Genomic DNA, 12,090 nt, shown 5'->3' on the forward strand with positions numbered 1-12,090 from the left:
CACCCATTTAAGCCATACCCCCACCCCCACCCCTCCAGCAACCCTTAGTTTGTTCTCTGTATTTAAGAGTCTCTTATGGTTTACCTCCCTCTCTGTTTTTATCTTATTTTTCCTTTCCTTCCCCTATGTTCATCTGTTGAGTTTCTCAAGGAAAGCTTCCAAACTCATTCTATGAAGCCAGCATTACCTTGATTCCAAAACCAGAAAAAGACCCCACTACAAAGGAGAATTACAAGCCAATTTCCCTGATGAACATGGATGCAAAAATTCTCAACAAGATACCAGCAAATCAAATTCAACAGTACATTAAAAATAATTCTTCACCATAATCAAGCGGGATTCATTCCTAGGTTTCAGGGTTGGTTCAATATTCTCAAATCAATTAACATGATATATCACATTAATAAAAGAAAGGATAAGAACCATATGATCCTTTCAATAGATGGAGAAAAAGCATTTGACAAAATACAGCATCCTTTCTTGATAAAAACCCTCAAGAAAATAGAGATAGAAGGAACATATCTTAACATCATAAAAGTCTTATATGAAAGGCCCATAGCTAATATCATCCTCAATGGGGAAAAACTGAGGGCTTTCCTCCTACAGTCAGAACACAACAAGGATGTCCACCCTCACCACTATTGTTCAACATAGTGTTGGAAGTCCTAGCCTCAGCAATCAGACAACAAAAAGGAAGAAGTCAAACTTTCACTCTACATGTATCATGTCATCTGATACTCTACAGGGAAAACCTGAAAGACACCAAAAAACTGCTAGAGCTGATACATGAATTCAGCAAAGTCGCAGGATATAAAATCAATGGACATAAATTAGTTGCATTTCTATACACCAATAATGAAGCAACAGAAAGTGGTATCAAGGAATCGATCCCAATTACAATTATACCAAAACCCATAAAATACTTAGGAATAAACCTAACCAAACAGGTAATAGATCTGTACATTGAAAAACTATAGAAAGCCTATGAAAGAAATTGAAGAAGACACAAAAAAATGGAAAAACATTCCATGCTAATGGATTTGAAGAACAAATATGGTTAAAATGTCAATACTACCCAAGCAATCTACACATTCAATGCAATCCCAATCAAAATAACACCATCCTAAACAATCCTAAAATTTGTACGGAACCACAAAAAAACCTGAATAGCCAAAGAAATGTTGAAAAAGATAACCAAAGCTGGAGGCATCACAATCCTGGACTTTAACTTGTATTACAAAGCTGTAACCATCAAGACAGTATGGTATTGGCAGAAAAACAGACACATAGATCAACAAAATAGAATAGAGAACCCAGAAATGGGCCTACACAAATATGGCCAATTGATCTTCAACAAAGCAGAAAAGAGTATCCAATGGGCAAAATAGACTTGTATTTAAATTGTCTGTTTTACCCTTTGAAAATAAATCTATAAAACCAGAAAAGAGAAAGAGAGAGAGAGACAGAGAGAGAGAGAGACAGAGAGAGAGAGAAAGAAAGGAAGAAAGAAAGAAAGAAAGAAAGAAAAAGAAAGAAAGAAAGAAAGAAAGAAAGAAAGAAAGAAAGAAAGAAAGAAAGAATAAGTGAGACTTCCAGGTTTAGAGGGCAAATTGAACACATTTAACTTGCTCCCTCCAGAAACCCTGCCAGGCAATGGTAAAGGGAATATTTTAAAATAATAACTGAAAGAGAGGAAGAAAAAAGGCGACACAAAGTAGATGATGGAGTGGCAACTGAAGTAGCAGGACACAGAAAGCCAAGTCTTAAACCAACAGTGAAGAAAGCTGAGAACAAACCCAATATATACAAAAGAATCCTCTAAATAAACAAAAACTGGCCACACTAAGTACCTGTAGAACTGGGGGTAAGTGGCAAATGGAATTCATAAAATAAGAAAAACTGAGTGAAAGCTGTTTAAGAAGCTGGTGCATCCCTAGATGCCCCATTCCACACCTAGATGACTACCTTCCCTAACTTCCCAATTTTGGCAGAAGTCTGCAGCTTTTTCCGTCAAGAGGATAAAACAGGCATCTCTTGATGAAGAGACACCAGAAACTGTTGAGGGCATAAGTACTATAGTAAAAAACAAGGGGATTAAGTGATTTTATACATAGGTTAATGCTGAATTCACAGATTATCAGTTCTCCTCCCTGATTCTATTGAACCAGACAGATGAAATGGAGTTAGGGTCAGAAGGTCCCATAAATAAATAAATAAACAATAAATAAATAAATAAATAAATAAATAAATAAATACAATACAGAAGAAAAAGAAGACGAAGACAATGACAACAGAGTAGAAATAGTAGCAGTAGTAGTAGTTTCCCTAACAAATGGCTCAACCAGATTATCCTATGATAAAAGTCAAATTTGACTTAAGGGGTGCCTGCGTGGCTCAATCAGTTAAGCGTCTGACTTCGGCTTAGGTCACGATCTCACAGTTTGTGAGTTCGAGCTCCACATCGGGCCCTGTGCGACAGTGTGGAGTCCATTTAAGATCCTGTCTCCCTTTCTCTCTGGCCCTCCTCCACTCATGCTCTGGCTCTCTCAAAAATAAAAATAAACAGGGGCGCCTGGGTGGCTCAGTCGGTTGAGCGTCCGACTTCGGCTCAGGTCATGATCTCACAGTCTGTGAGTTTGAGCCCCGCGTCGGGCTCTGTGCTGACAGCTCAGAGCCTGGAGCCTGCTTCGGATTCTGTGTCTCCCTCTCTCTCTGACCCTCCCCCGTTCATGCTCTGTCTCTGTCTCAAAAATAAATAAACATTAAAAAAATAATAAAAATAAAAAATAAAAATAAAAATAAACATTAAAAAAAATCTTTAAAAAAATCCTCAAGGGGTGCCTGGGTGGCTCAGTGGGTTAAGCATCCAACTTCAGCTCGGGTCATGATCTGCCAGTTCGTGAGTTTGAGACCTGTGTCGGGCTCTGTGCTGACAGCTTGGAGCCTGAAGTCTTCTTCGGATTCTGTGTCTCCCTCTTTCTCTGCCCCTAACCCACTCACACTCTGTCTCTGTCTCTCTCAAAAATAAATAAACATTAAAAAACAATTTAAAATAAAAAAAATAAATCCTCAATATCTAAAACAGTATGTAAATATACAAAAATAGATTTGGAATGAAACATACCAAAATGGTGATTTCTTGATAGGGGAGTAAGTTGGGGGGGAGAGGGAAGCTTTTGCTTTTTATTGTATATATTTCCATTTTAAAACATTTTACAATGGGGGTGCTGGGTGGCTCAGTCAGTTAAGCGACTGACTTCAACTCAGGTCAAGATCTCACAGTTAGTGGATTTAAGCCAGGAGTCGGGCTCTGTGTTGACAGCGAAGAGCCTGGAGCCTGCTTCAAGTTCTGTGTCTCCCTCTCTCTGCCCTTCCCCTGCTCATGCTCTCTCTCTCTCTCAAAAATAAAATAAAACATTAAAAATTTTTTTTAAAAAGCTTTTACAATGAACATATTTTCATCTATTACATTCGTGCAATTTTTAAAAATATTTTATTCATCTAGGAGCAGCTGGCATGGTTCAGTTGGTTGAGCACCCGGTCAACTCTTGATTTTGACTCAGGTCATAATCCCAGGGTCATGGGATCCAGCCCCATGTCCTGTTCTGCACTGCATCCTGAGCATGGAGCCTACTTAAGATTTTTCTCTCTCTCTCAAAATAAAAATTTTTGTAAATGCTTTAAAGATTTTATTTTTCTACACCCAACACAGGGTTCGAATTCACAACCCCAAAATCAAGAGTCACATGCTCCACCAACTGAGACAGTGAGGTGCCTCCATTTGTGTAATTTTTAAAAAATGTTTATTTATTTTGAGAGAGAGAAACTGAGTAGGGAAGGGTTGAGAGAGAGAGACAGAGACAGAGACAGAGACAGAGAGAATCCCAAGCAGGCTCTGCACTGACAGCATGGGGTTCCATGCTGATGAGCTCGAAGCCACAAACCATGAGATCATGACCTGACCTGAAATCAAGAGTCAGTCGCCCAACATACTGAGCCACCTAGGTGCCCCAGTGTTAATTTTTTAAAGAGAGAAAAGAAAGGGAAGAAGTGAAAGGAAAATAAAAAAGGACTGGTATAATACTTAGTAGGTGGGGAATATTTTCTTTAATTAATTAGAATCTCAAAAACAAGACTAAATAATAATGATTTTACTTGCTGTGTAATATTCTACTTGATGAGGACATTAAAGTCACCACCAAAGCACTTAAGACAATAAAATCTACAGAAAGTGAAATATGTATCTTATATATATTACATATATATTTCTTAATAACCAAAAACAGTAGACTATTACCAACTTAAAAAAAAAAAACTCTTGCACAACAGAATCAGGAGAGAAATTTTCTCTTAACAATTATGCTTTTAAGAAGTCTGCAATTCTAGCCAAAAGATTACATATTCAGGAGATATCACCAGATTCTTTCCTAAAAAATTATTACAGACTCTCACTGCTCTATTCTGGCAAAGTACTTATGTTTACACTTCTTTTGTGTAAAACCCTGCAGGAATCTTCATATTCCTGATCCTGTTGATTAAGAAAACACTAACCTCCCATTTAAGTCCAAGACTACTGAAAATGTTGAAACCCAAATCTTTTTAAAAGTTAATTTATTTCAGGGCCTAACTTTGTTTTCTTAAATGATAACCTAATTTTAGATTTTAAACATATGGTCAAAAATTAAAGGTAACAGTAAAACATTACAAGTAGTATTTTGTTTCAAAGATATTAAAAATAATAAGTGCATTAAAATATTTTCTGGTGTGCCTAGGTGGCTCAGTCAGTTGAGTGTCTGATTCCTGGTTTTGGCTCAGGTCATGATCTCAGAGTCATGGGATTGAGCCTCGAGTTGAGCTCCATACTGAGTGTGGAGCCTGCTTAAGATTCTCTCTCTGTCTCTCTCTTCCTCTCTCTCTCTCTCTCTCCCTCTGCCCCTTTCTTCTGCTCATGCTCTGCTCTAAAATAAAAACAAAATAATCATAAAATAAATTCTTTCAAAGTGTGTTTCTAATTCTGTAAGTCCTTGGATGCACCTTTTGCAACATAATCAGAATATTCAGTTAAGATCTCCCACTAAAAATTTGTACAAAGAGTAAAACTAAGTAGTTGAAAAGCATTTTAGTTCCTAGCTGCCAAATTCCAGAGTCTAGATTATTGTAGGAACACCCTGCTGTCATCTCTATCTAGCAAGAGTTCTGAAGGAAAAAAGAGAAAAATATGTTGAAAGATGGGGAAAATAAAATCATTATAGTTTGGCACCTTTTTTGGATAACTCATCAGTTTCATGTCACCATTTCTTCATTTAGCAGCGATTGAATTACTAAAATTCGACTGAATTACTAAAAAGAAGAAATAAATATCATCTGTAACTTTGTTCCCCAACTTTGAGCAGCAAAAGTCAGTTTTCATAAATATTTTCAAAACTATACTTGAGGGGCACCTGGGTGGCTCAGCCGGTTAAGCCGCCGACTTCGGCTCAGGTCATGATCTCGCGGTCCGTGAGTTCGAGCCCCGCGTCGGGCTCTGTGCTGACCCTCAGAGCCTGGAGCCTGTTTCAGATTCTGTGTCTCCCTCTCTCTCTGACCCTCCCCCGTTCATGCTCTGTCTCTCTCTGTCTCAAAAATAAATAAACGTTAAAAAATTTAAAAAAACAAAAACAAAAACTATACTTGATGACTCTCTAAACGGATCTTAAACTCCTAAAATATTCTTAGTTTCCAAATGATTACTTGATCTGTGTTTTCCATTTGTATTTTCCCCCTAGGTAGCAGATTAAGATCTTTTACTGAATTTATTAAATTGACGACTTGCTTGGCATATTTCTCATAACAAATACAAATAAGTAAGTAATCTAAAGTCACTCTTTCCTTATTTGGAAGTTTGGGCACAAGAAATGATTCCCCCTTTCAAACTTTTATTTCTTATTTTACTTTTGATAATAGCTTCACTGATATATATATAATTCACATATCAAACTCTTTTATTATTTATAGTTCTACTTACTATAATCTTTCAATGACCATCTAACCATTAATAACAAAATCTCTCAATTTTTCTGTTTGTAAACTGTTACCCCTAAGAAAACTAGGAGTTAAAGAAAAATGTTTATTTATTTTTATGGGGGGCAGAGAGAGAGGGAGAGAGAGAATCTTAAGCATCTTAATTAAGTTGAGAATCTTAATCTTAAAAATCCTAAAATATGGATGCCTGGGTGGCTCAGTCATTTAAGTGTCTGATTTCAGCATAGGTCATGGGTCATGATTCATAGCCACGATCTCACAGTTCATGAGTTTGAGCCCCACATCGGGCTCTATGTTGACAGCTCAGAGCCTGGAACCTGCTCTGGATTCTGTGTCTCCCTCTCTCTCTGCCCCTCCCCTACACTCACTGTATCTCTCTCTCCCTCAAAAATAAACATTAAAAAAATCCTAAAATAAATTTAAAAAGAAACTTTTAAAATACAATTTGTTGAAAAATTGAGGTTTCCTATAATATAGACCAAAGAACTCCCAGCAATCTGTAAAATCATTGTGAAGATGTATTTATCTCTTTGGTAGGGAAGTGATAAGTTTAGAAATATAACATGTGAACCAGCTATTTATTCCTTGAAAAACAGGAATTAGAAAATTTAAAAAGCAGTATCTTGATTTTCCATTTTTCTTTTCCTTTAGAAAAATCTCACCCTTTTCATTAACAATGGAGAATATGCTTCACATTCCCTAATGATGTCCCAAAGCTACTTGTGTTGGTTATGCAAATAGTTTTACTATATGGTCAAATTTTAAAAAGCAAAACATAACTATTTAAAATATCTTAAGTTCAAATACTATAGATTTTACAATAATGTGTAGTAATTTAATTCAACATGCACATATTTCATTTAGGAGATATATTTTAACCAACCACTGTTAAAATCTAATAATTTAGGTTAAAATCTAAAATTTTACAAACTGTCTTCAGCTTTCTCAATCATTATAATGTCCTAATTATCTTCAATCTTTTGATTTAGTATCAGTTTCTGACTTATTCTATAAGTAAAAAATTTAAATTTTAATTCCTTACATTTCAGGAAGAAGACTAGAAATAACAACCTACCCATTAATGAATAAATATTTTAAGTTTGCCAGTATTTCACAATTTTCTGTGAAAAGATCAAGAAATATATCACTATATCATTATAGCAGATTTCAAAATACTAGTCTCAGATTACAGAATTCCCTACCTACTGACATTTTGGTTATCTGCAGAAAAGCCAAAACCTGCAAGCAACATGGCAATTAAATACAGGAAAATGTTTCTGAATGAAAGAAAGGAAGGAAGAAAAAAGTTTCCTAATTTTCTGATAAAATAAAGACCATAGTCTTTTGTTTATAAATACAAGGAAAATGTTCTGAAACTCAATTAAAAAGTTAAGGATAATAAAAATAACATTCCTTCAAAAATTAATCAAGATTGTAGAAATTTTACCTTATACAAATTGTCTCTACATACAAATATGAAATTTTATTCTTGGAGATGAAACTTTTTTTATATATATATAAGTAGGATCCATGCCCAACATGGGGCTTGGACTCACAACTTTAAGATTGAGAGTCTCATGCTCTACCAACTGAGCCAACCAGATATCCCCTATTCTTGGAGATGAAATCTTATAGAACATGCTATAAACTACAATACACTTGCTAGTAAATGAATAGCATTTTGAGTGCTTCCCAAAGGCAAAAACAAAACTTCTGAAGCAAAATAAAAACTCATGTTCATAATATATTTTTTCCAACTTTTAAAAGCTGCTTAGTTTTTGCCATCAACCTTATTTCCATTTTGTTTAAGAGTTTGTGGAAGAACAGCTTAAGACCACTCAGTTGTTGTTCTTGCCCATTTAGTGGCCTGAGCAGTGGAAGCTGCAGATCAGTCTTCAGTGGCAGGCTGAACACTCCAGTCTTTAGTAGAGAACTGTTCTATGGGCAGAGAGGGCACCTCTACACCTTCATACCAGTCAACTGCTTCCAAGTCCAGGAGCAGTCCATTCACCTTTAAGTTCCTCCTTGGTCACAGCCTCTTCAGCAGCAGGGTGCTCTTTGTTTTCAGTCTCTTTAGGATCTCTGGAGAAGTAGAGATTAGGCATGACTTCCCACGGGTGTTCATGGGAGACAGTGCCACACATGCACACAATTTCCCAGGCCAGTATCTACCATATCACACCCAATGAGTGAGCTCCCTTGTTGCAAGGGAAGTCAGTATCTACACAGCACAGAAGAAAGTCTGTGTTACACCAAGCAATGGTAGGCATATTAACAAAAGACACCGTGGCAGAGGCTGGTGGTCAGCCTTGGGATCAATAACCTCTGGAAGTCTTGGCTCCCAGAAGGCTATCTGGATCTGATTAATGGAAGTTCTAGGAGTGAAGTGGCCAGCAACAGCAATGGCTCCAATGGCAGCAGCAAACTTCACCACAGCTTGCTGGCCAGTATTCCAGAATGACAGGACACTGACATCGGCCGAGTTTTCAACTGTACCAAAGGCATGAGCTGCCAGTGGAAGCCATCACTTTTCCTTTTGTAGATGTATTGTTCCACTTGGAAGTCGAGGTTCCTACTGCAAGGAATTTGAGGACATTCTTCTTTACTTGCAGAATATCAAGGACTCCAAACATTGTGAAATTTTCCCTTTAAGTTATGAATGGAACCCAGAACATTATATGGGTAGTGCAGAAAGGGCATAATACATTTAAATCACAAGCCATAGCACTCATTATGCAGTTTAACAAAATATAACCTCTCAACAAATGAAAAACATATACTCTTTATTTTTTGTAGAGATGTAAAGTCATTGGTACTCCATGGAGTCACTCTATTCAGGTGAGGTCTTTGTACAACAGTTCTCATTAATGACAGTGCAAATGTGCTGGCATCCTAGGAATTTTTCATTAAGATTCAAACTAGCTGCATCCTATCTCATGGGTCTCTTCTTTGATGAGCTGCATTTTTCTCCTTGCTTGTACTATCTATGGTATTAGTAATAATTAGAACTAAATCAGATTTAATTACAGTAACTTTCAAATAAGGTACTAAATATAGTTCTTTGTTCAGTCAACTGTGTCCATAAAAATCACAGGCATGTTTAAAACAAGATACACAGAATTCTATTAAATTATGTTCTGGGAGAATTGATTATAATTTTAGCAAAATGAACTTTGTTCTGCCACATGGGTCTCAAAATGGCAATACCTGAAACACTGATTTACAAGTATAGTGTATACAGTACCTGTTCATTTTGAAACCAGAAAAAAGTATTGCTTCTATTAGTACCAAGCAAAGAAAGATCAAAGTAAATTTGATCAGGTTCAGCCAAGTGCAAGAAAGAAAAACCCTCTGACTCACGTTTTTACACAGTCCTCAATGTGTCAATTTAAAGCTTACTTTCTTCTTTTTTAAATTTTAATTCCAGTATAGTTAACATATAGTGTTCTATTAGTTTCAGGGTATACAATACAGTGATTCAACAATTCTATGTATCACCTAGTGCTTATCATGATGTGTGCACTCCCTAATCCCCATCACCTATTTCACCCATCCCCCCCCCCCTCCACTCTGGTAAACATCATTTTGTTCTCTATAGTTGTCAGTTTCTCAGTTTGACTCTCTATGTCCTTTGTTTGTTTTCTTAAATTCCACATATGAGTGAAATCATATGGTATTTGTCATTATATTCTCTAGCTCCATCTATGTCATTGCAAATGGAAGATTTCATTCTTTTTATAGATAAATAATATTCCATTGTGTGTGTGTATATATACAATAAGATGTGGTGTGTATATATATATCTTATTTATCAATTTATCACACACCTTATTTATCAATTAATGTATCATTGCACACTTGGGCTGCTTCCATAGTTTGGCTATTATAAATAATGTTGCTATAGGGGCACCTGGGTGGTCAGTTGGTTATGCATCCCACTCTTAACATCAGCTCAGGTCATGATCTCAAGTTTCATGAATTCAAGCCTTGCATTGGGCTCTGCACTGACAGTGTGGAGCCTGCTTGGGATTCTCTATCTTTCTCCCCCTCTCTCTCTGTTCCTCCCCAACTTGTGCACTCTCTTTTTCTCAAAATAAAGAAATAAACCTTATAAATAAATAAACTTTATAAATAAATAAATAAATAAATAAATAAATAAATAAATAAATACTCTGCTATAAATTGCAGGGTATATGTAACCCTTTGAACTAGTGTTTTTGTATTTTTAGGTAAATATCCAGTAGTGCAATTACTGGATCATATGGTAATTCTATTTTTAACTTTTTGGGAAACTTCCATACTGTTTTCCAGAGTGGCTGCACCAGTTTGCATTCTCATCAGCAGTGCAAGAGGGCTCCTTTTTCTCCACAACCTCATCAACACTTGGTGTTTCTTATGTTTTTGATTTTAGCCATTCTGACAGGTATGAGGTGATATCTCATTGTGGTTTTTATGTGTATTTCCCTGATGATGAATGATGTTGAGCAGCTTTTCGTGTGTCTGTTGGCTATCTGCATGTCTTCTTTGGAGAAATGTCTGTTCATGTTTCTGTCCCCCCTCCCCCCCCCCCCTTTTTTTTAGTTATCAGAATATAATGTTATTAGACTTGGGAGATAAAAATGTTACAAACATTTCTGAGTTGGAGATAAAATCTTAGTAAAATGAACAAAAATAATGATACATTCCATGCCTCATTCTTAATTCTATTGCTTCTTTCATTTGGGGCGGGAGAGTGGGGGGGGTGAAGAGGAAGTATTGGCAAAAGCATACACTTCAGTAAAAGAATCAAAAATTCATATAATGAACGCCACCATTGTATCACTACAGTTTCCATGTAAAAATGTCCCTCCACCCCACAAAACATAAAAATGTGGTTTTTTTAAAGGTATTTTTCCTCTTTTGGCACAAGAAAGCTACAAAGAATAAATGACATGTTTCATGTAATTGTTTAGTTAATTGTAATACTATGTAAAAATATGATAATAAACATTACTGCTCAAGAAAAAAAACCCAAACATTTAGTGTTACTTCTTGTTTCTTCTCTCTGGGACCTCAGCACTCAGATCACACGACTCCTTTCTCAAGACCCACCCAAAGCTTCTCATCCAACTTTGAATAAAGCACAAACTGTTCAGATCTCCCTAGCCAGCTTCTCCAACATCAACCCTACTCTCCTCCATCCTTTGTTCCTGTCCTCATACTTACTAAATTCTAGAACCTAATTTAGATGAGTCAAGTATGCTGAAAAATGTAACAAATGGATAAACAAAAAGTAAATATGCTGGAGGTAGTCAAAGTATGCACACTGATTATTTTCAATAGACAGGTTTCCTATTAGCTTTTGCCTGGATCCATTCAGGTTTTGTCTCGTGTTATAGCCTCCAGTTCATTCTGTCAAATGACTGAATATAATTGAGGACTTAGTGTGGGAAGCAGATTAACCCAGCCTTCTTTGCCATTACTCTCCAAGGTGAGTGAAAATGGCCTGTTTGGCTTTTGACTAATCTTTTTTTTTTAATTTTATTTTTTATTTTTTAAAATTTACATCCAAAATTAGTTAGTATATAGTGAAACAATGATTTCAGGAGTAGATTCCATAATGCCCCTTACCCATTTAGTCCATCCCCCCTCCCACAAACTCTCCAGTAACCCTCAGTTTGTTCTCCATATTTATGAGTCTCTTCTGTTTTGTCCCCCTCCCTGTTTTTATATTAGTTTTGTTTCCCTTCCCTTATGTTCATCTGTTTTGTCTCTTAAAGTCCTCATATGAGTGAAGTCATATGATTTTTGTCTTTCTCTGACTAATTTCACTTAGCATAATACCGGTACTCCAGTTCCATCCATGTTGTTGCAAATGGCAAGATTTCATTCTTTTCAATTGCCGAGTGATACTCCATTGTGTGTGTGTGTGTGTGTGTGTGTGTGTGTGTGTGTGTATATATATATATATATATATATATATATATATATATATATACACCACATCTTCTTTATCCATTCATCCATCAATGGACATTTGGGCTCTTTCCATACTTTGGCTATGGTTGATAGTGCTGCTATAAACGTGGG

General features: G+C 36.2%; 1 protein-coding gene and 1 pseudogene across 1 annotated transcript in view; both read right to left on the bottom strand.

Annotated features, from left to right (window-relative positions):
* The window catches only part of PPM1E (protein phosphatase, Mg2+/Mn2+ dependent 1E), a 224,546-nt gene that overhangs the window by 95,350 nt on the left and 117,106 nt on the right, over window positions 1–12,090 (bottom strand). The window lies entirely within an intron of this gene.
* LOC122485315 lies at window positions 7,455–9,514 on the bottom strand (annotated as a pseudogene).

Source organism: Prionailurus bengalensis, chromosome E1 (genome assembly GCF_016509475.1).
Source record: "Prionailurus bengalensis isolate Pbe53 chromosome E1, Fcat_Pben_1.1_paternal_pri, whole genome shotgun sequence".
Classification (NCBI taxonomy): domain Eukaryota; kingdom Metazoa; phylum Chordata; class Mammalia; order Carnivora; family Felidae; genus Prionailurus; species Prionailurus bengalensis.